We start from the raw sequence: 22,740 nt of genomic DNA on the forward strand, positions 1-22,740 counted from the left end.
GTAAGCTTATTAAACTGACTAAACTGCGGGCAGTTACAACCATCCTCCCTGTCTCCACTTTTATTTCGCCACAAATCTCTCTCTGCCTCTCTTTCTCTCTCTGTCTCTCTCTCTCAAATACACTCTCTCTCTCTCTCTCTCTCTCTCTCTCTCTCTCTCTCTCTCTCGCATCTCTTGTCTGGGAGGAGGAGGGGGGAGTCCTGCCTCTTTGCCTTCCTCAGATCAATGCCCTGGCCACTCACTTTCTGATGTTGCACGACGGGAAATGCTTTGAATACTTGCGACATGGCTGCGCGCATTGATTGCCAAGATTGACAGCAGCTCTACCCATCGTCTCCTCTTGTCTGAGTGTGAGAGAGAGGGAGATAAAGAACAGAACAGGCGAACAACAAAAGGTACTTGTAGTTTCGGACAGCTGAACTTCACAGAGTAGAGACGGGATCCCCTCATATGGCCCCGTGTGAGCACACTCAAGTTTTCGCTCAACAGATAGCTCAGTGATCATTTTCTACAAAGTGTATAGTGTGGTAGTGTTTACGCACGGGGAAAGGACGCATTAATATCTTCTCCACGGCTCAGATCATCAAGGTAAACAACACGTTTGCTGTACTTTTTTTTCTTTACATGTTGTCCTGATATTTTCACCTTGTTTTATTGCTGCTTCCTAAAAGTCGAGCGCGCTGTCAGTGAAGTGCTCCGGCACAGTGCGCGTATTTTGCTTCAAAACATTTTATTTAAAAAGTTAATTATGTGTTATGCTTACACAGGTAGTCGCTTTTTGTGACGGATGTCAAACTTTCATTGTTGCGATTATTTGAAGCGTCGCTTTCACCAAAACAAGCGGAGTGCACGCGAGACAAGAGTGGCGCGGCTCGGAGACGCTCGGGTTCACCCCAGAACAGGCAAATCCGCTTAAATTCAACATCTAACTTCATCAGAACTAACTCCTGAAACAAACCGAAGCACATTTGAAGGTTTGAAAACACATTTTTTTTCTTCGTTTATTTCAGCAGCAGCGTGACGCCGAGAGAGCGGACACAGGCTGTTCGGTGTAAATTGCAGCGTTATAGGACCGAGACGGACTGCTGTCACCGATAACACGCTCACCAAACGCCCTAAACAAGTACTTAATTGTTAAAAATGTAAAGGTTGACAGCGCTTAAGTGTTTGTGTTTACATGTCCCGTAACTTTCCTGTGTTGGTGGCAGTTTCACTTCTGTCCACAAAGCGGTACTATTCATTGACAATGACGTGCGCCCCGGTAGGTTTCCTCTGGCTGCCTGTGAGGTGGACAAGTTTATCTGAAACCTTCGCTCATGTCTCATTATTCCTTTAAACATTCAGACTCTTTGCCTCCAAACTGCCTCTCACTCAATTTTTTTCCTGATTTTTTTTAGTGTCAGAAACACAGTTTCTGGCCCGCGTGCAGTCTGGGAATTTGCGCTTCCTTAACTTTCTCGGGAGGTCAGGGGAATTGACCTCTAAAGAATGCATAAGCCATAAATTAAATTCAACAATCGCAAAGCTTGTCCATTTAGAGAAGATCTACTTGAAGAGACAGTTTTCCATTTAAGCCGAAGCTTGTGACGCTCTGCGCCGAAGTAGGGAACACACTAAAGTTTTCTTGTAAAAAGTGCGTAAATGTGCTTAATAACAATTAATTGTTGTCTTACATTTGGACATGTTAAATTCCTAAAATTAACCTTTAAATAAAAGAATTACTGTTAAAACATTTTCAGAGCATAATATAAACTTTGGTCATTTTTGTGAACTCACTTAATGTTTTTAGGAAATATTTATGATGGACAAATTTAATAAATCATATTCTTGGTTGATTATAAATGTGAAATTAAGTGAAATATCAGGAATTGAGCATGATCTTGGCAGCGCGGAGATGTTCCCTCATTTTAAGATGTTTTTCCAAAATTAGACATACTCCCTGTGCTCAAAAAAAACCAAAAAAAAACAGCTCTCTAAAGCGGCTGCGGGAGTTTTGGATAACATTTTTAATAGGACAGAATCAGCTTTGACAACACTAGAAACTTTCTTATTGTTAACTGAATTGTGTCTTTCTTCTATTCACCAAGGACTGTGCACATGCGGTTTTTTTTGTGACACACCTGTGGCTAATTAATGAAATTGATCTTTCAACAAAAACACATTGTTGGCTCATTCCTCGCGCTGTCGGAGCAAAGTTTTCCCCCCTCGTGCTGTTTTGTTGCTCTTTCTGTAGCAGTGAGCGCAGGTTTCCTCATAAGGTAAGGCGGTTCTGGAGACCAAATGCGAGTCTAAATGGCACATTTATAATTAGACTGCCCATTCAGCACATTGTCCTGATTGCTATACAGGGACACTCGGCTCTGTCTCTATAAGAGTTTGTGTGACGGCTTGTGCAGCTCAGCGTGTCGCTCACTAAAAGAGCGAGAGGGGAAAGAGTGAAAAGCGGCATTAGAGCCATTTGATGCCACACAACCGCACTTGGCTCTTATTTAACATATCTCACTTATTTTTTGCACAGAGAAATACACCGGCATCTTAATTAACCACCTTCTTCCTTTACACACGTGTTTGCAGTCGTTACACACAACTTAAATGTGCATTTTAATATTTTAGAGTTGGAACTTTTACTATAATTTTGGCAAATAATTACTGCTGTTTTATTGGCACTGCCCGGGACAGATGTGCCTTTAAATTTCGCTGTAATTGTCGCCGATTTAAACATTAATCAGAAACTAAAGACTGGTGATTTGTTGGTGATTCTGAACAGAACTGCAGGGCAATAATATCACATTCATCATATTTCATACTGACTGGCCTTGCACGTTTTCTGTATTTTTCAAGGACTAATCTGCGGGTGGATCTTGAGCTTTTTGCAAGACTGAGAAAGGCAGCATTTCCAACCCGGACTCAGCATAAGATATAGACTCGCTGACGCTGATGTGCCAGTAAGTTCAAAGATGTTTTAGGACTTTCATTTTGGCATGAAGGGAGAAGCCACCTGGCTCACTTGTCTAAACACATCCTGCACTCTGTCCAAGTCCAATGTCTCCCGTGTTGCAAGAGCAACCTTGCTGCTGAGAATCTTTTTTTTTCATATCATCATACAATGCAATTAGAGGCTTTTTTAAAAAAAATTATTTGCTTTATTGAGTGGGAGAGAGATGTCGTGGATGAGCTTAAAATTTGTTTAGACTGAGTGTCACAAACTGATTTGACTTGTAGGTATAGTTTGAACTGTCCTCATCATGTAAAGGTAGAATTGGTTTAAACTGAGCTCTTGTGCCAGCAATTAGTGGGATCAAAGAAAAGGCAGGATAGAAGGAGGGAGGGAGGGAGAAAGAGAGGGAGAGAGGGAGGGGAGGTCAGAAAGAAATGTGCTTTATGTGATATAGTTTAAATATTTTTTATATAACCTATATGTGCACATTGATTATTGATTATGCTTTTAGTTGATACTTATGCAGAAGGTGAATGTGATATTTTCCAGTTAAATGCAGATGTTTTCTTCTGGGAATTTTATTGCAACTGTGACTCCACTCAAAATAAAAAGCTCCCTTCTGATCTGTATTAGTAATTGTAAAGTGTAACTTCATTTCACTGCAAAAAAACAAACAAAAAAACATCAAAATCAAAAATCAGATATAATATTTCTTTTAACGCCACGCAGTGATGTGAACTGAAAGTGCTTGTTTCTGTAGGTTTCATTTTATGGCCTTGCTCCTCTGCTCACAGTTTTCACCAAGACAAATATAATTATATTATATAAATATAAGCTGAATTCAGTTAGAGAAGGAAAAAAAATCTTTTGTCAACAGAACACTGCAATGTGATTAAAAATAATATTGATAGGTTGTCATTTAGAGGTGTTCGAAACAATATTCATAATATGTGTAATATGTAGAAAATCCATAAAAGTTCTGAATAGGCTGCATCAGCGTCTCTGGGCCTATAGATCATTAAAATCCTTATAAACCTGACATTATTTTATTATTACAGTGTGTGTGTGTGTGTGTGTGTGTGTGTGTGTGTGTGCGTGCGTGTGCGTGTTTGTCACGCCTTGGCATGTGTGCATGCATGACTGGTACTTTCCCTCTCTTAGATAGTTTGCAAAACAATATCTTTGCTCTTTTTCCGGATAAGCAGTGCTGTTGATTTTGATTTGAAATGTCAAAATGCAAAAAGCCACTCTGTCGTCCAGATGTCATTTAGACCGCGTAACTGAGACCTTACACATCGCGTTATCTCTCTATATGCACTGTGTTCTGCAGAAAGACAGCTATTTTGTTCCGAGTGACAGGACGCTGCTGGGATGCGGACAGGGAGAGTGGAGCTATAGAAGAGGTGGAGGGGGGGTGCACAGGTACTCCTCTCTTCGTGGTAGTGGTGGGAGCGGCTGATGATAAACAAGATGAGAAGAGGTAAACAACAGCAGGCCTGGTAAAGGTAGAGGAGGGGGGCAGCAGAAGGGTGGAGGACCGCAGGAGATAATAAATGTGGCAGCACATGTTGTGACATCTGTCTTTCTAAGTGTTATCTAATTTGCTGTAGAATATTTCAACAATGATCAAAACTGATGGGAATACGCCACAGCAGCTTTCTTTTAGTAATTTGTCCTTTTCAACAAGAAGTTTTTGACAAGTTAGTAACATGTCACTTCTGTCATGACGCTTAATTTCCCTTCACGCGACACTGTGATTATGCGTTGCACAGTATTATGTATAATGAATGCATGCATGCCTCCTCTGTACTCTAAAGCGCAGTTGGTAGTTGGTGTTTTTGACGCTTCGTGGCTTAAAGAAAGACAGAACAGATGTGTTCTGTTTGGATGATTTGTGCTTTTGCAGGACGAAATTGTTGCTATTTTCAGTTTACACCTTTGTCACTTCTTCCGTGGAGAAGAAATAGTGATGAAATCAGTGGTCAACTGAGTCATCAAGAGCAGACAGTGGGGCATCACCTCCTCAAAGTCGCCATCTTACATGAAAAGCTGTGAGGAAGTGGAGCCAGACAGATTAATAGGAGACAGTGTAATACACCAATGTAATACACAAGCCGTTTGAAAGAGAATCTCAAGCATCTACATTTTGAATTTGATCCAGCTTCGGCTCTTAATTTGCAACAACCTGATTGAGAGAGTTGTTTTTTTAAGATCATGTTTTTTCCTCGAACACGTGATCCTCTAATGTCAAAGATTATCCTTGAGTACATGCTATTTTTTAAGTCAGAAACAAATAGCACCTACAGTATGTGTGCCAGCACTTACTGAACATCGACAAGGGCAGGGGCAGTTTTTTTTTCTCTGCTCTATTAGATCTCCGTGTCCCTCTGGCTGCTGTAAGTGAACAGTATTGCTGACATTAAAGGATTACAGATGAAAAAAAAATCTAAATATGTGAATTTTCACAGGAACTGCATAATTGCACAAGTAACCTAAGTGGCCCATTTTGATCTGTATCATTCACTCTCCCACCGAAAATGTTTTTCTCAAAATAATTGGACATTTTCTTTTAGTACATAGCATAGTTGTGCATAATTAACTTTGACTTCAAAATGCAACAGTCCAGGCTATGGTAAGTAGCCTCTGTTGATTTTTAAAAATCACACATTAATATGTAGAATTAATTGGCAGGGCCTTGGTGGCTGCGTGTTCTTGACACAGGTCCGGGACTGTAATCAGGTGGAGGAATTAGTCGGGCTCATTGTTTTTTATGAATCAGATGAAGATTTGTACAGTGGCTGTGTGAAGATGGTTGCCTATATTTCCATATCAAAGAGGCACACAGTGCAGCCGGGCAGTAATTAAAATGTGGTGGATTTTAGAGTCCCTGCACACACACACACGCACACACACACACACACACACACACACACACACACACACACACACACACACACACACACATATATTTTCGTTCTCCCTCACACAGACATGGGTACACAAGCATGAGTACACATGCACACACATACACATTCACATACACACACCCACATACAGGCAGTATATGGACCAAGGCTGAGAACTGTCAGGTTGTGTGAAAAGAGTGCAGGTGGTTGAAACTGAATTTTAAACAAACACTCATGTCAGTCCATGTTCCTTTTGCAGACATTTGGGTACAGAATCAAAAGCTTTTTTTTTTTTTAACCATTTTGTTAGCTACAGTTTGAGAGAATTCATTATTATTTTTTAACTTTTACTCAGGAACAGCATTCACTGACTGCAGTCCACACTAAGGATCAAATCAAGTCACTGAGAAATGAGGCGTATTTATTAATCTATAGATACAGTATGAGTGACCTTGCTGCTGAATGCTGGGATTATTTTAAATAAAGGGAAAGGAAAAAATGGAAGAGGAAGAAGCTGTGATCTTTTGCCCTCGGAGAAGCTCTGAAGACCTGAGATTGTGTCTTGTGAGTGAACAAGGGAAAAGAGATTAGTGTAATGTGGGCTTTTGCACTGCTCTGACACAAAAGCGTCACAACAAGCCTTTTCCTTGTGATCCCCCCCATTGTGCCTGGATCAGGTCCTCCCATGGGCAAGACACTGCCTTGGAGGAAGCGTTAAAGGACTCGATAAAAATATGACTCGAGCCAACATGGGCAGCTGTGACACTGAGGATTTTCATGTAACATTATGTGAAAGAGGGCCTTAAAAACCTCATCCTCTCATAAGGGAGATGTAGTGAAAATATGGCCTGGAGCACATACCGTATTTGAATTTCTTATTTGTTATGAATAACCCTGTTGAAGGTAGGAGTTATTTTTGTATCCAAGTTACACAGGTCTCCTCTGTCTGTAAAAGCTGAACGATTAGACATTATCCAGTTGGTGGAGATTGACAGCCGGTTTTGGTATCTGCCAGCTTGATCTGACATGAGATGTAAAATATGCTCCATAGTTGTGACGAAGCCAACCGGGTTTCTGGCGTCTTCACTCTGTGGTCCAGCCTTTAGGAGGCTGGGAGCCGTTTTGTTGGCACAAGACTGTTTTCAGATCAGATTGGCAACTTGGTTTCTGTGTGCATTTTTTTAATGTGTGTGCTTGTACAAAGTGTGTATTAGAGAAATATGAGATTTGAACACATGATACCGCATAGTGTCTTTTTTCCAATCCACTGAAGTGAGGCAGCGATGAGCCATTTTACAATAGTGTGGTACTTGATCTACGATGCAGAAGGCTGCTGCAGATATTTAGCTTCTCCAGTTTGACTGACAAGTGTTGTATAAATCATAGTGTATAAATAATGGAATTAGCTACTGTGATGTCGCACATTGGTTTGAGGACTGCTGTTTATTTAGCCTTGAGTTTGGCATTTTGGCTGTAGTCATCTTGGTTTTCTTGGAGCCAGAAGTGACCATATTTGGATGAGAGGCTGGAGCCGCAGCAGCCTGTCACTCAAGCAGCCCCACCCTTAAATATGCATCATTTCGGGCATGAATAAAATGTAAAGAGGTGAGTTATAAGAAAAAAAAAGCTAACCCCCGTACAGTTGTTTTAAGTGCTGTAATTATACACACCAAAACCGTGTTTTTTACCAGGCTGAAAACATGTTTATTTCTACTGTAAAGTTGGGCATTTCAACATGGGGGTCTATGGGAATTTTGGAGCCAGCCTCAAGTGGCCGCTTAGTGAACTACAGTTTGTGGCACCTCGGCATTGCCTTTGAGTACAATACTAAACATCTGACTCGATTAAGAAAACCTTGACCATGTAATTGCATAAACATAAGCATGGCCCAAGACACCATATTTGCATATTTTCACAAATTTTAAATGTTGATTTAAACCTCAGTTCAGGCTGAACTTGTTGATTTAATTACAATGTTGAAGACAGACCTCAAAACAAAAACACACTTTGTCCTTGCAACTGCCAAATTCCAAACTCTCCAGATAGTGTGTGTCAGCCCTCTTGGATGGAAACAAATACTGATCAACCACTTGCATCATGGAGCAGCTACTGTGACATCTAAAACAGGCGAGGAAGTTATGGAAAAGAAAGGACGTATTGGGCCAGAAATCAGATTCCCAACAGTTTTTCCTGTGGAAAATGCTAATGCACGATGCCAAAAATAAATCAAAGTGACAAAGACAGAGGGCGGGGGAATAGATGGAAAGGGTCTTGTGGCTAAAGTTTTGATGAAGTTAACCATAGCATCTCTTCTTTGCCTAGGTCTTTTGTTTCCTTTCTGAATAATTTCTTTTAACACTGACTTGGATGTGTTACAGGGTTTTGCCCTTAATGTGCATTATGAGAAAATGGCTTAAGCAGACCCGACCACAAGCTTTCTCTCCCTCTCTGTCTGTCTTTGTTATCCTTTCTCTCTCTCTCTGAGCAAAGGGAGGGGTGTGTTTAGACTCTGTTGGTGAAAAGATGGGTTAAGAGCAGACTTTCTGAGACTAAAGACTCTGCACAAATAACGATTTTAGTTTTCATGTTGCCTCGGACCCCTCTGATAATGTGTAAGTAGATCAAACTCTGTCTCCTTTAGTCTAAAAAATTGATTTTTTTTCTCCTGATGCGCACATGGTGATTTTTTTCGACGTGTCTTCCTGATGGTTTAAAATACTTATCATACTGTTTTTGGTGGAAATATACGCAGTGGTAGCATTGAAGCAACGCTGACTTTAACTCTTTCATTCGTTTCCAAATGGCACATTTTCCTACTCTCACCAGTGCTGGTGCAGGGTGAGCACTGGAGCAACTTTATCCATCACTCCACTTGTACCATAATATAACCATAACCTCAACAGAGAGACTACTGTTGGAAAATATGAACTTTCAGCTCAAACCAAATTTGAATTAACAGCCATCCGCCGGTTCTTTGAGGGTCCATGAATTAACACACATGCTTTAGAAACAACTGTCGAGGGCAGTGGAAACATTTTGTCGAGTCAAAAACTGCACTTAAGAAACCCCTGATTGGCTCAGCTGCACATTTATAAGCAAAGTGCAGCTACAGTGAGGGAAGCCCAGAAAGCCCGACTCGGAGCTCAAAGAATAAAGCCAAAGAAAGTACCGTCTGTGATAATCACTTTCTTGAATGGGACTAAAAAGGAGAAATCTGCTGAAATGATAGAGAAAGCCTGTGGTTTGGCCCATGCTGTAAATTTCCCATGAGCCTCTTTGACAATCTGAGGGGATAGCCACTCTGGCACACGCCACACGCCCACATACAATACACACACACACACACACACACACACACACACACACATACAGAGCGTGCTGTTTCTGCCAGGCAGTACGGGTGTAGAAACCTCTGGGAGGAGGTTCGTCTGAGGGGGGATGATTGACAGAAGGTGGGTGAAGATGAGACTGAGAGAGACCAGAGGAAGATGGGAGGGGTCATCTTCTCTGAGTGAAAGCAACCCTTTTTATTTTTTTTTCACCACCAGACAGGACAGTTTGTAAAATTTACAAAAACTTTGCAGAGGAGAGTGGAATGACATTGTGGAACAGGTATTACCGAAAAATGTTTAGATTTCAAAAAAGATGGATCTTTGGCTTTTGCTGGAATATTATACAACCACAATAAATGACCCTGCAGACTGCATACAAATATATACAAATGACCTCAAAAGCCTCCCTCCTACATGTTCATATGCAGCTAATTTGCAAGAGCGATTTACGTTCACTGTCAAAGCTTGTTCGCAGAGTTACGTTGTGTTACCGCAGTGTAAAGTCACAGGGAGGAGGAGGAGGCACATGACTTTAACGCCGGAGACTGGGGTTTTGCATCCCATCGCAGTTGACTTTTGGAATTTTTACCATGCTCATTATGTTTTTCCAAACCTTAACGAAGTGTTTTAGTTTCCCAACCTTAACCATAATGTATATTACCAAGACCACAGTGTTTCCTTAACTCTAACCAATTGCTTTGAGTTGCCTAAACATAACCATAAAAAGTGTAATTACGCAAGTATTGGATAATGTAGCAAAAACAAATGTAAATCCTTGACAATTAGCACTTTTTTTAAAGGTTTTGTTATTTTTATATGAAACAGAAAAATCTCCCAAAATGTTGAAAACAAAATTGTATGAATAAAAATGAAATCTGACAACCTAACATTTCCTCAAACGAATCACAGATTGCAAATTAGATGCATATGAACATAACCACCGCAGTCAGATGCTTGCTCGTACACATGCACATGCAACAGGGCTATGGTTGTTTGTGTTAGCAGGGAGAAAGGCTTTATGTCGTTGGTTGGGGTGGGGTTGAGGGTAAACTGGGGAGGTACAATGTTCCTCCTCATCCTCAGCAAAGCTAAATTTATTGGTTACCATCTGCAGGGTGGAGGAGTTTGGGTTGTGGCCAGGCCAAAGAAAGGCTTCTAATTAAATAGTCATCATTATCAACTTGTGGTCAGCGATCATCATCCCCAACACTGGTTCTCCAAGATGAACATGGAACCATTGAGGCTTTCCTTGAACCCCACGGACTGAATTAGAATAGAAGAAACAGAGGAGAAAAGTGCTAGCAAGATTTTTTTTCTTTTCTTGGCAGAACCGGCAGCGTGAGGCCCCGTGCCATATCCACTCAGGTTTAAACAATTACCCGACATCAGAGAACGCAGCAGAGCCTCAGCGCTGGCACAACCGTCATGCTTTTGACTGCCGTACTTCAGGCCATGGTTTCAGACATGGCCAAGTGTCACATGTAAGCGGAGCTTTCGATAATTTCAATTAGTGTAAGAGGGTGTGCCTACAGTATCTGTATCACTGCTGCTGGAGGAGCTTTCCTTTGAGGTTGACAGCCCCCTTAATATAGTATTTCTTGGTTTGATGTGTGAGTGACACAGAGGCGCACCAAGAGGATGGCAAAATGGTTTATTAGGACCTAATTAGAGCCCTGTGATTAAAGGGGAAGTGACTGTGATTAGGAGACCTGCAGATGATGTGGAAACATGGATGAATATTCAGAGGAGAAAAAGCACAGTACGTATTAGCCTGTGTGTGTTTTGCGTGAATATGTGAGCACTACAGAGTCCAGGCTGCCTCGGAGCAGTCGTGTTATGATATCATTTTTACAGCAGATCCACAGCAGAGGAGCTTTACAACTTCAGCTATTAGACAGAAAATGCACACACTGATAACCCCTACAGCTGATTTTTTTTGTGTGTGCACTTGCTTCATGTAGGAATTTGATGAGCAGCTTAGGATGAAAAAAAAAAGATGGCCTCGGTTTGTTTTTTTTAATGGTTTCCGTCTAGCATGTAAGAGTAACGCTGCGGACTTTCACAGCCAATTGAACATGAAACCATGAGGAATGTTGTGCAAAGCCAGGTCTACTTTGGGAAGCTTAGGGCACGAGCGAAAGAATCACACATTCTTGTGAACTTCAGAGTACCTGCTGTTGAATCAAAGAGATAAATGCTCGTATTATTATTAGTCTTCATCAGTAGAGAGATTAGCATTGGACTTTCTTTCTTTTCGCCTCACAAACTTCTAACTTCTTCAGATATGTGATAGCCACTGCCATTAGAAATCATTTATGGGAGTGTTCTGAGGGCAGGAGATTGTCAGCAGGGTCTTACGATTTTACAATTTCACAACTGACTTCCTCCTTAAAATGACACAGGCTTACCTGCCTATTACTCCCTTTGATTTCTACAGTACATGCTTCTGCGCTCTGAGAGGTATTCATAATAAGCTTAAACTCCACTGGCTTCATTGCTAAAGGGTGCTTATCTCTCGGCTATTCAAGAGAAAGAAGGGTAATATTTTTTCCAATTTCAACATTTTACCGTTGGGCCACAGTCGGCCCCAAAACCACATTTAAGGGGCAGTTGTGAAGTGCATGCATGCACACTCATGGATATATGGACACATACATGCACACGTGCACACTGTCCATGGCAGTTCTTTGAAAATATTATTTTTTGCCATTTAAAAATTGAAATGGTGCAGCTGTGTGATTTTTTTTTTTTTTTACATGGATGGAAGTCACATTTTTCAGCACATTTATTATATGTTTTATTCAGTATTCATTTTAACTCAAATTTCTGAGGGTTATGGGAACCAGTCTGCTAGCTGTATTTAAAAGTCTTCTGGGCTCATTCAATTGGAATTTACATCTGTTGCACTCTGAGAAAAAGGAATCCTCAAAACTGTTTTTCTTTTATAACATATAGATCATACTTACCTTGCAGCACTTATTGCATGTTTGGACATGCAATTTAATCTATTTACATTTTCATTATGTCCCAATGGAATGTTCAAAGCATACTCGGCTTTAAAATGTATACTCATATGTAATGTAAGATATACTTCAAAACTAGTTTGTGGTGAGTGGTAGTGGCCATGGAGGGCCTTCTTTCTTTTGCTTGGAGAAATGTCAGTTTTTCTTGTAGAATAATGAGAAGCATGTGTTGGGCAAGTGGAGAAAACACAGTGATCCTTCAGTGACCCACCTGTCGTGTTTTCAGCATAGTTAACACCATATTACTATTGCCCGGACAGCCACACTAGATAGAGCCTGCTCTCATACTGTGCTCTCTTCTTCATTTTTTCTCTGCAATGACACCTGAGGGTGCTCGGCCTTACACTAATATTAGCACATGGAAGCCAACTAAACACTTGAAGGAAAAAACTAAAACTTAATGACTCCCAGAATTTAAATACACATAATCGGTAGGTGCAAAGTGTTTGTTTGAATCTTTCTCCGGCAGTTAACAGTGCGCTGTAGGTTTGTACTGTGAGTCTAAGTGCTACCCTCCGCCTGCAGCCTCAGCCTGCTGGGTTTCTCAGTTTTACCGTTGCTTGTGCCATGCTGTAATGGGCTCCCAGGACATGATGGGAATATAATAACTGCTTGACGATGTTTTTCTTACCCCCCTCATTCTCCACTAAATGTAAAATGTGCCCAGAAACATGGCATATATGGCACAGGTTGTGATGTCAGTTGTTATTGCTGGATATGTGAACCAGTAAATTTTGGATTATTTTCCACAATCTGCTGTGCTGAGTGCATTATGTCACAAAGGCCACATTGTAGCTAGCTGGGTGTAGAGCAGTGTTGTGTCTCTGTCTCTCTCTCTCTTTCTCTCTTGTTCTGTGCAGCCACCTTCTGTGCCTCCAGACTGCAGCCTTACTTTATGCTCATTTTCTTTCCTTGTGCTGCAATCAATGGACAGTGGGCCTATAGGATACCTTACATAATGGGAAATATCATGTATTAAGAAGTGTGCAGACTAGTGACAAAGATTGGTGTCCAGATCCCCAATATTGTTAATAATTATTAATTATGGGGCGTTCATACATTTGTACTGATAGAGTAGGTTTGATGCATGCTCTCTGAAACGATGGGATTAATTAAGTGATGATTGATATATTTTCATTCCTTTGCTGCACAATTGGGACTCTGCGCTGCTTTTGTTCAATGCAGTATAGAGTGGAAGAGCCTCTTGTTTTTCCACTAATTAAATTTGCCACTAACATATGCTGGCAGGAACCTCTTACCTTGTTTGACTTATTTATTGCCTGACTGTAGAGGTAATTTGACCTTTCATTTGAAAGGCTCTTTTTTTTAATCCAGAAAAGGAGTGTTAAACTCAATTATACCAGTGATCAGTTGCTCAAACACTACATTTGTTTCCTCTGGGGGGACAAGCCAAGTAGAGCCCTGCTCCCAGCTCCTTGTTCCTTACTCCTCCTGGCCCTTCCACCCCTACAGGGCAACAAGGGGGGAGAGGTAAATTAGGAGGAGAGAGAAATGGGGATGGGGGGCGGGAGGAAGGGAGACATGAGTGAGATGAGAAAGGGAGAATGGAGAGAGAGAGAGCGAGGCAGAAGGAGAGAGGAAAGTGCCCTACGGTTCCTGCCATGTCACTGGAGATTTGTGTCCTCCTTTTAAATCATTTCCCTCTTAAGAAGATTAAGAAGGCAGAAATATTCTCAAACTGATCATTTTGCCTCCCCCTAAATGGACTCATTTGCATTTGCAAACGCTGCTATTAATTGTGGGTCTCAAAAAAAGACAAATGACCTCTGCAACTGTAAATAAAAAGGAAAAACAGAGGTTATAATGTTAATTGTTCAAATGGCTGTACAGGGGCCAGTGGAGCCAAAGCAAAGCATATGCCCCCATCAGGACCAGATTTACACCACGGCCACTACGCTAAAGTACAGGTTTAGGTTTCTTTATTTATATGACCGTTAAATCTTAGTCAAGCTCCGCTTTTTGTCAGTCATTCATTTGGTTTTCACCAGAGAAGAAATACTACAAATTGGATCACGTCTTAGCAGGATGCAGAGAAACATGCAGTAAAGTGCTGTTATACTGTACAGTGTGTGGGTTATATTTTCCATGAATGTAAACTGTAGTCTTTTTCTTTCTGAGAGCACTGCAGCCCATTCAAGACTTTCTTTACTGTGATACGTGCTATGAAGTTTTCACACATGGCCTTAGTTAAAGTTGTGTGCCTGCATTGTGCTGAGCTTGCCGCTAAAACAATTATTTGTAAACTTAATCCTGCCTCTGCAAATCGAAAAATGCGCAACAGTAATAAAAGTCATTGGCGGAAAAGGCCACTATCAAACATTGCGTCCCTGCTTCTCCTCGAACAAGGAAAACACTGAATAATTTGCGGACACCAGTGCCTTGTTGTAACCTGATCATTTATGGATCAGTTGTTTCCTTTCTGGTTTAATTCACCATGTGATTGATTTTCAGTGCGGTACTGTTGGAAAATATCCACACTAAACCGTGCCTGAAATAGGGAATCATTTGAATACAGATGCTTACGGCTTAGGCCTTGTCACTGGAAACCACTCGGAGCCAGGAGACAATTGCAGGTTGATTATGTTGCTTCTGACAGAAGTTGCAACTCCTTTGTACAAGGCAGAGATATTTGCATCTAAATGCTTATTGTAGACATCTAAGCAGCATAAAGACTGATTGTAAATGCCAGCTGTTGGGGTGTACTCGCGAATAAAAAAAGCATTTCAATAAGGAAAATTGGGATGGAAATGAGGGAATTATTTTCAAACAGTGGAGCTGAAATCAATAAATAGGAAATGCCGGCGTTTGTTGTGCCGGTTGTATTTGTCATCTTTATTGAGCGTGTTTGTACAATCACATATGAATCTATTTACAGTTAGCAAGTGTATGTTGTATTTTAACTAGTGGAAACAGAGAGTTTTATTCAGATGAATTACGTCCTATTCTTTGGTTACTGCTGCCGGCTGATTTTCTACAGTGCAGCTGTTAGAGACGGGTAAAAAATGCAAGAATTTCCTTCTAGTTAATTTATCAGATTGTAAATATAAAACTACTGTAATGATATATTATGTCCTTTTGATATTGGATGTTGTGTTACAGGTATTCAAGACAGTTGGAACATGCCTTTGTAATCTTTCTGTGTGAGTGCACATATTCGTATGTGCGCTCTGTATGCAAGTGCAGTTATACAGTATATGTGGCAGTACATGTGTGTGTCTGCCTGGTGCCCAAAGCAGAGTGATGCCCCTGCTGATTCTGCTCCTCTAGCTCTTTGTCCTGCAGCACTCAGTGTGTCTGCCTCCTCAGGAGACTGGCAGGCTCCTCTAGTGTGGCTCCACAAAGGCCCAGCCTCCTTTGAGGTGTTAAAAACTTCCATTTATGCATCTCCCTGGACAAAAAAGCACCAAGCCCATTTGAGTCCAGTAGCAACACAGGCAGACATTGTGGCCACGCTTCTCTAGCACTCATTTCACAGATTCTAAAACCAGTATGTGGTGAACAGGATTTGAGGGGCTAAAGTGCCCCGTGAGGGCCAGGCGATAAGAGGGGAGAAACACCACCACGCAGTAAACTAGAGGATGGGTCGAGGAAAATAAACACATTACCTGGGAGAGAGGGAGAGACTTGTTTTCATACCCCTGCCCCCAACATGCACAAACTCCACACTGAAGAAGAAAGAAAAAAATGTGTGTTTATCTTGGAAGTTAAGAAAAGAGGTCTCATCAGTGTGCACAAAGACGAGCCTATTCTGTGTTGTCTGTCTTTACAGTCTTTGGAGTGAAGAATATGTGAGAGGGAATCAAAGAGAATTGATAGTTTGCACGCCCGCCTGTTAGGAGCACTGGGTGTCTGACTGCCGTCCACCGTGGATGAAAACATTCTGTTTGCTGGTCGTTTCTCTACCTTCACCCTGCCCCAACCCAGTTGCTCAGTAAATAGACTTTTATCCTTGTTATTTGACGCAGAGGAAATGAAAGATAATGTATTTTTGCCAAGCAGCACATGAAAGCCTCGTTCAGCTGTGGCACTGTATCTGTATCGCACACTTGCTTGTGAGGGTAGAATAGCGGTTGATTTCTTCTCTGCACTTCAGCTCTGCCAAAATGCTGGTCACTGTTTCACCCTCAACAAAGACATTTTAACTGGAGTGACGCTTTGGTAGTCATTCCTGACACGTTGGTGCTAGACATTTTGTGAGTGTCTAGTCTGCTGTAGTTCAGTGTCAGGACAGGATCAGCCAGAGACAGGAAAAAAAAGGCAGTTTGAGAGAGACAGAGGGCAAAGATAAAAAGAGAAGAGAAGAGAAATTTGTAAGGCTGTGACAGTTAACGGTGTGCTGGAGCATGAAACAGCTGTTTGCACGTGATTGACCTGTTTCCAACACCAAATAACTCAATGATATGGTGGATCTAGCTAGTCTTTCTAACAACACAGCACTTCTTTCTTCTTCTTATTTTTTCACCAGCAGGAAGTGACTAAATCTATAAGCTAACAATGACTCCACAAATGATTTGTGCCAAAAGTGTCCACAGTCTACCTGAGCACTAGCTGTGACCAGCTATGCCCCTCTCATCCCTGGCTATGGTGATTACTCACTGCGTGGAAGCTGTCGTTTCATATTTCACAGATGCTGCTACTGCAGAGAGGATTGACTTTATGGAACTGGATATTTAACAGACAATCACATGTGTTCAATTACTATATCAGACACTTCTGTGCCAGAATGTTCTGCGCTTCACCCCTTCGCCCCCCACACCCATCACCTCTTCCTCCCATTTCCCTATTTCCCCTGGGACCACTGTTACAGCCTCACCTCATTGCATCCCAAACTCCCCCATGCAGTCCCCCGGCCGACTGACTGCGGCTGCTGCTTCTGCAGAGATAACCACACAGAATCCAGGTATGGAGCAGCCTGCTGATGCCATAGATTACCTCTATTGTCAAAATAACTAACTCTGCAGAATTCCTACTTTAGTGTGTTTGGACGCAGGAGAGAGTGAGGATTTGGAACGGAGGATTGGGAGGATTTTTTTTAACATGTTGCAGATCTGGATGAATTCCGAACAGAAGTTGAAGTACAAGTTTTGGCTTGACTCATGCATATCCTCACAAAACTACAGGAGGTTACATGTACTTTTACATATATGTATGCAGTGCTGTAATGTGACAGAGTAATAATACTTCATTACAGTGCTTAAGTTTTTTTTTTGGAAGTCTCTGTACTTTACTTGAGTTTTTATATTTCTGTATACTTTGACTTTTACTCCACTACATTCCTTAAAAAACTGTATACTCTTACGCCACTATATTTCCCTGAAGCATCTCAGTTACTTACTACAAAATAGGAAGGGAAAAGAGGAAGGAGGGGACAGGCATTTCAGGGAATGGGGGGGAAAGAAAAACTGAATTTTGTTCTTTAAATCCTTTTAGTTGTTACAGAAAGACTTTGTTTTTCTTCAAAGTGTATTAGAACCTCAATTTTAGTTATGTAGACTTCATATTTCTCAATACTCTAACACCTATTTATTACCAGCATTTACTTGTACTTTTACTTTTAATTCTTGAGTACATTTAATATCAAAATTACTTCTGATACTTAAGTATAGTGGATATCACATACTTTAAGACTATTACTCAAATAATATTCTAATGGGTGACTCTAACTCCTACAAAAGTAATTTTCTGTTAAGAAATATGTACTTTTACTCAAGTATGGCTTTCAGGTACTTCATTCACCACCGCCTGTATGCAGCAGGCTTGTAAACATACATGCAATTTAAACTCCGCATTCAGTAGTTTTAATGCAGTACAGAGTGCATGGAACATAAAACCTGACTTTGGTTGAGACAGCTATGAAGTGGTTGGTCTCCCCCTGAGCTGTATACAGTTGTGGTGATGTTGTCTATTGATACTGAGCCACCGTCACATGATGGTTGAAAAACACAACTCTCTGTTATGGTCAGGGGGAATTAAATCAAGCGTAGCCCACACTGTAGTTGAACACATGTCTGGAATGTGAAGGTTCACTTGATTTGAAAGTGAATCTTTCCGAGCTGTGATTGTAAAAACTGCTTTCCTTTAAGTAATATATGAGAGGCTTTAGCTTGAATGGCAGCTTGTTTGATCTACAATGTAAAGATACAGGCAGTTTCTGCGTGGGAGGCTTAAGTACAAGTGAATGGGTTAACCTTTTAGTTTACCCACTGTATCATTGCAGAAATGTGCAATTTGAATCTAGTGCAGTAGCCAGATACATTGCATACGTGTGTGCAGGTGTGTCTAAAAGATACAGAATTTGGGGACAAATTCTGGATGCTCCAACGGATCACGTGGAACTTGTCCAGTTGGTGTCCCCAGTTTTGTTTCAGTGCAATTTTATCAAGCATGGCCAAAATGTTTTCTGTCTTCACTGAGTTCAGGTGCTAAAAAAACAGGGCTGTAAGTATTTTGAATAAAAAATAAGGGGTTCTCAAAGTTTTGATGACTGAGTGCCATTTTAGGAAGCTTGGGCCACATAGGAGAAATGCACACATGTGACTTTTATATGACACATCAGACTATGACTTATTCTGACCTTTTGATAACATTTTTGATGACATACTAACACTTAACAAAAACTGCAACAGTTGACAGCCTACATAACATTCATATTACATTCCAGTTTTCCACTTTTAAATACACGTGAGAGGAACGAATCAGAGAGAAAGTACAGTGTCTGACATTGATTGTGCCTTAAACACAGCTGTCAAGCAACAGTTTCTGCCAGGATACGGCAACACCACTTGGACAAACCACACATAGAACTGCAGTACAGGAAGTAATAATAATGGCAATTTGTTACGTTGAGTTATGGGGTGCCCAGTAGCTCATGTGGCAGACCAGGTGCCCCATGTACAAAGGCTATGTCCTTGCTGCTGCGGCAGGGGGTTCAATTCCAGCCTGTGCCCCTTTGTTGCATGACATCCCCTCTCTTTCCTCTTTTCAGGTTAATGCTGTCCTATCAAAACAAAGGCAAAAAGCCAAAACAATAAAAATTTAATAAAGTTAATGACTATTATTTCATTTGCTGCTGGTGTATGTGTGTACGTTGCATGTGCGTGTATGCCCTGACAAATTTCAGCACTGAAAATGATGCTATAATTTTCAACTATGCTTTGCTGCATATGAAAGCATTTGTGTGCATTTATGTGTATTTCTTTCGTGAGTGTGTCTGTGTTTGCGTGTGTGTGTATGTGTGTGAGGTAGTCATGACCAGCCAAAGCTAGAGAAAAGGCCACTCTTTGACAGAAATGCCACAGGTGGCTGTGAGCTCTCTGTCCCTGCTCCTTTGATGTCAGCGCCATCAGTCTGTTTGGATTTTTAGTATCTAAGAGCTAAACCTCCAGTATTTTCAGTGAGGTGACATTATTTGAGCAGAAAAATAGTCTATGTGCCTCATTCTGACTGTTCACTTGTGGCCTAATGGGGCCAAATTTACTTCTCCTCTCCCCCTCGCAGTTTCTGTCTCTAACTAAACAAATAATAATGGAAAATAAATCATTTAAAGTGTGTTGACAATTCCTTTATAAAATGTGGTGAAACTAATAATCTCAATTTGGGGTTGACTGAAATTGTGTTTAATAAGTCCCAGATCCTCTAATTAGGCGTGGGGAGTGCCTGTTTTATGTTTCCTGCCTGTAGGTCGAATTCACAGCAGGAGGAAAATTTTCTACATACAGCTACAATAGGCTGGTTGACACTGACTCTTATTACACCACAGGGATTAGTATATTTGCTTCATTATAATATAATTTGGGCTCGCTCATTACTTGCAATTATATATTCCTTTGTTTTTTTTCCTCCCTCAGACAAATAATCATCTTAAATAACCAATGAATAAAGAATACATTTCCCCATTTATTATTTACCTCATTGTTTCCAATTAAGATCAGATTATGAATTCAAAGGTTTGTTAATGTCTACTCTCTGTAATTGTAAGAGCTTTCATTAATTTAGGCACAACAGGAATTAAAGTCAGATGTTTGACAAAGACTGGTTTATTGAATTACCATGTAGAATGTGGCTTATCGAGCAGGCAGGGATTGTTGCGTTGACTGAATAGCTACTAATACAAGTTAATTGTGTGTGTGTGTATGTGAGCGTACAGGAGTGGGTGGTTGCAGCTGGAGCATAGTTCAGAATAGTGTGTGTTTTGCGTCATTTGAGAGGCAGGAGTAGACTTTAAACTCTGAGGTGCTATTCATGTTACAGCTTTCCATTCAGCCGGGGTCACCTGGGTCCCCTCTCCCCCATTGTCACCTCAAGCCTCAAGGCTACCGCATTCAGACCTGTCTGCAACTCTTGCCTTTATCTGGCTCATTCTGTTAGCCCTCCAGCCTCCCACGTAGCAGACTGCGTGCTGTGCTCTGACAACAATGCAGTGGTAGTCGGTACATTTATCTGGTCTTGTTGATGGTGGCTTATTGGCCCCGGCGATGGGAGACTGAGGTGCTGTACCACAAATTAGTGACAGATCAGTTAAGCGTGACCTTAAAAAACCCTTGGCCTTGTTTAATTGGCAGTGCTGAGGTGGACTAATTGTATAAATCAGCTGGTAATGAGATCTTGGCTTATTGTGAAAAACAAGATAATGTGAGAAAATGAACATGAATGAGCTCACTGCGTTTTTATCCCTTGAGCTAGACGGCCTCATCAGTGAGTGGCGTTTCTCTCTATTGTCTTGTGTTGGAATTTAGTGGCTAAAAGTGTAGCACTTTTACAGTACTGGAGTTATTTGTGCATTCTCTAACAAAGCTCTTAAGTTGCAGCACTTCAACAGACATGCTGAACCTAGCGGAGCATGGCCTCCTAAATAAATCATTAGCAGGCAGCGCTTGAAGAAAGAAAGCAAAATTAAATAAAACAACTGCTTTATATGAAAGCAGTTTATTAGTGGAATCCGCCAACTGGAAGACAGATTAATGAGGTAGCGGAGCAGTAGATTTTAAACATTGTCTAGGACGAATTCCCATTGGTGACAGCTGTTAGGACTGGAGGTCAGACACTAAACAAAGCTGTTTTACATTAGCTCAGCTGTGGAGACTCTGACCCTCAGCCAACAGTGACGATGGCCTCAAGTCTCTTCCTCTTGTTCTCTCTCTATTTGTTCCGATGTCAGTAAATACAGTTATCTGAGACTGCTGTTGATTTTAACCGTGTTCCAAACTCACCAACATTTTTTAAATTAAATAAACTCATTAATAGGCAAATTCAAATGCTGTATTTTTGGTGGAATGTTAACCAACTGTATATTTATACAATATTAATTTAAAGAAGATACAATGTTTAATACAAGGACACATTCTGAAAAGGCCTTTTTTCTGTCTTTTAGGTTTTTACATGAATTCAAAATCAACCGACCACTGATCACTGGAAGCTGGGGATTGAGTCTTTCAGTTTTTGTAAGTATCAATTTGCCTCTTCAGCTGTTTCTGTCTTGCCACATGTCTCATACACCCCCGCTGTCTCTCACCCACACTGAACACCTGCATCAAATGAGGTGGACAATTGGATAGGCACACAATGTATGCACAATTAGACAGTTATACAGGCACAAAGTTACTGACAGACCTTTAAAACATTACATCCTCCAACTTATCTTTCTTGCATGCACGTTTGCTTCAGTGTCGTGTTTTGGCTACTCTGGCTTCTTTTTCCCCCTTTCTCTCTTTTTCACATTATTGCTCCTTGTGTAATGAAATCCACCTCCTTGAGTGGGAGTGCAATCTAAAGTTAAATCAGGCTTTGTAGTATTTATGAATGGTAAGTACCTGATCGTTATTTAAAATTCGAAACACTTTTTTTCTACACTATAGAAAATACACACCAACCTACGGAATAAAGTCTTTTGGAATTTATTCACAGATGACAAAAGTCAGACTGGTGAAATCTTGAATGTCCTTAACTGAAAAATAAGTGGAAATATTATTTTGCTTCCTGTTCTGACATTGTGGAGAGATCTCCTTTAGAATATCAAAACTTTTTTTGAGCATTTATATCTCCATCATTTGTGATCATTTAAAGGTGATGTTAATCTTAACATCAGTGTTTCGACAATCACGCAATAAACAAGGATTTTAACTTTCACGTTTTCATGGCTTAATCCCTGATTATCAACATTTGTTTCTCCATTTGCTAAACCACATGTACACCGACCTATTATTAATATGTATTTGTTAAACATGGCTGTCATCTTTCAATCATTTTTTTTCTTTAAACACATTGTCACTTTATTTGGTCCCATTATGAAAATTTAATGCAACAACTTCAAGATAATAATAGAAAATCCCATAATACTCATATATTGTCTGCACAATCATTTGTTGGAAATATAGGAAAGCATATTCATTCTTTCATTCTTATGTTTAAACCAGGGTCAGAGTCATAGAGAAAGGTTTTTATAACTAGTTGATCAATATATATGTTGCCATCAAAGGGGTTTAAGTTAAAATTTTCAAAGCAATGCAGTAAGACAGTTGCTA

General features: G+C 40.6%; 1 protein-coding gene across 10 annotated transcripts in view; it reads left to right on the forward strand.

The window, feature by feature from the left end:
- The first annotated feature begins 200 nt into the window (after positions 1-200).
- sox6 (SRY-box transcription factor 6) overlaps positions 201-22,740 on the forward strand; it is a 158,598-nt gene continuing 136,058 nt past the window's right edge. For 4 of the 10 annotated variants that reach the window (XM_042483805.2, XM_042484184.2, XM_042484034.2 and 1 more), the window contains exons 1-3: positions 202-588; positions 2,842-2,945; positions 21,591-21,660. The gene's annotated coding sequence lies outside the window, so the exon portion shown is untranslated. Of the gene's footprint in view, positions 589-2,043; positions 2,259-2,841; positions 2,946-21,590; positions 21,661-22,740 lie in introns of those variants that run through there. The other 6 variants (XM_042483881.2, XM_088077264.1, XM_088077263.1 and 3 more) reach the window with 5 other exon arrangements.

This window comes from Plectropomus leopardus, chromosome 1, assembly GCF_026936395.1.
Source record: "Plectropomus leopardus strain MGB_pleo_1.0 chromosome 1, ASM2693639v1, whole genome shotgun sequence".
In the NCBI taxonomy this organism is placed as follows: Eukaryota; Metazoa; Chordata; class Actinopteri; order Perciformes; family Serranidae; genus Plectropomus; species Plectropomus leopardus.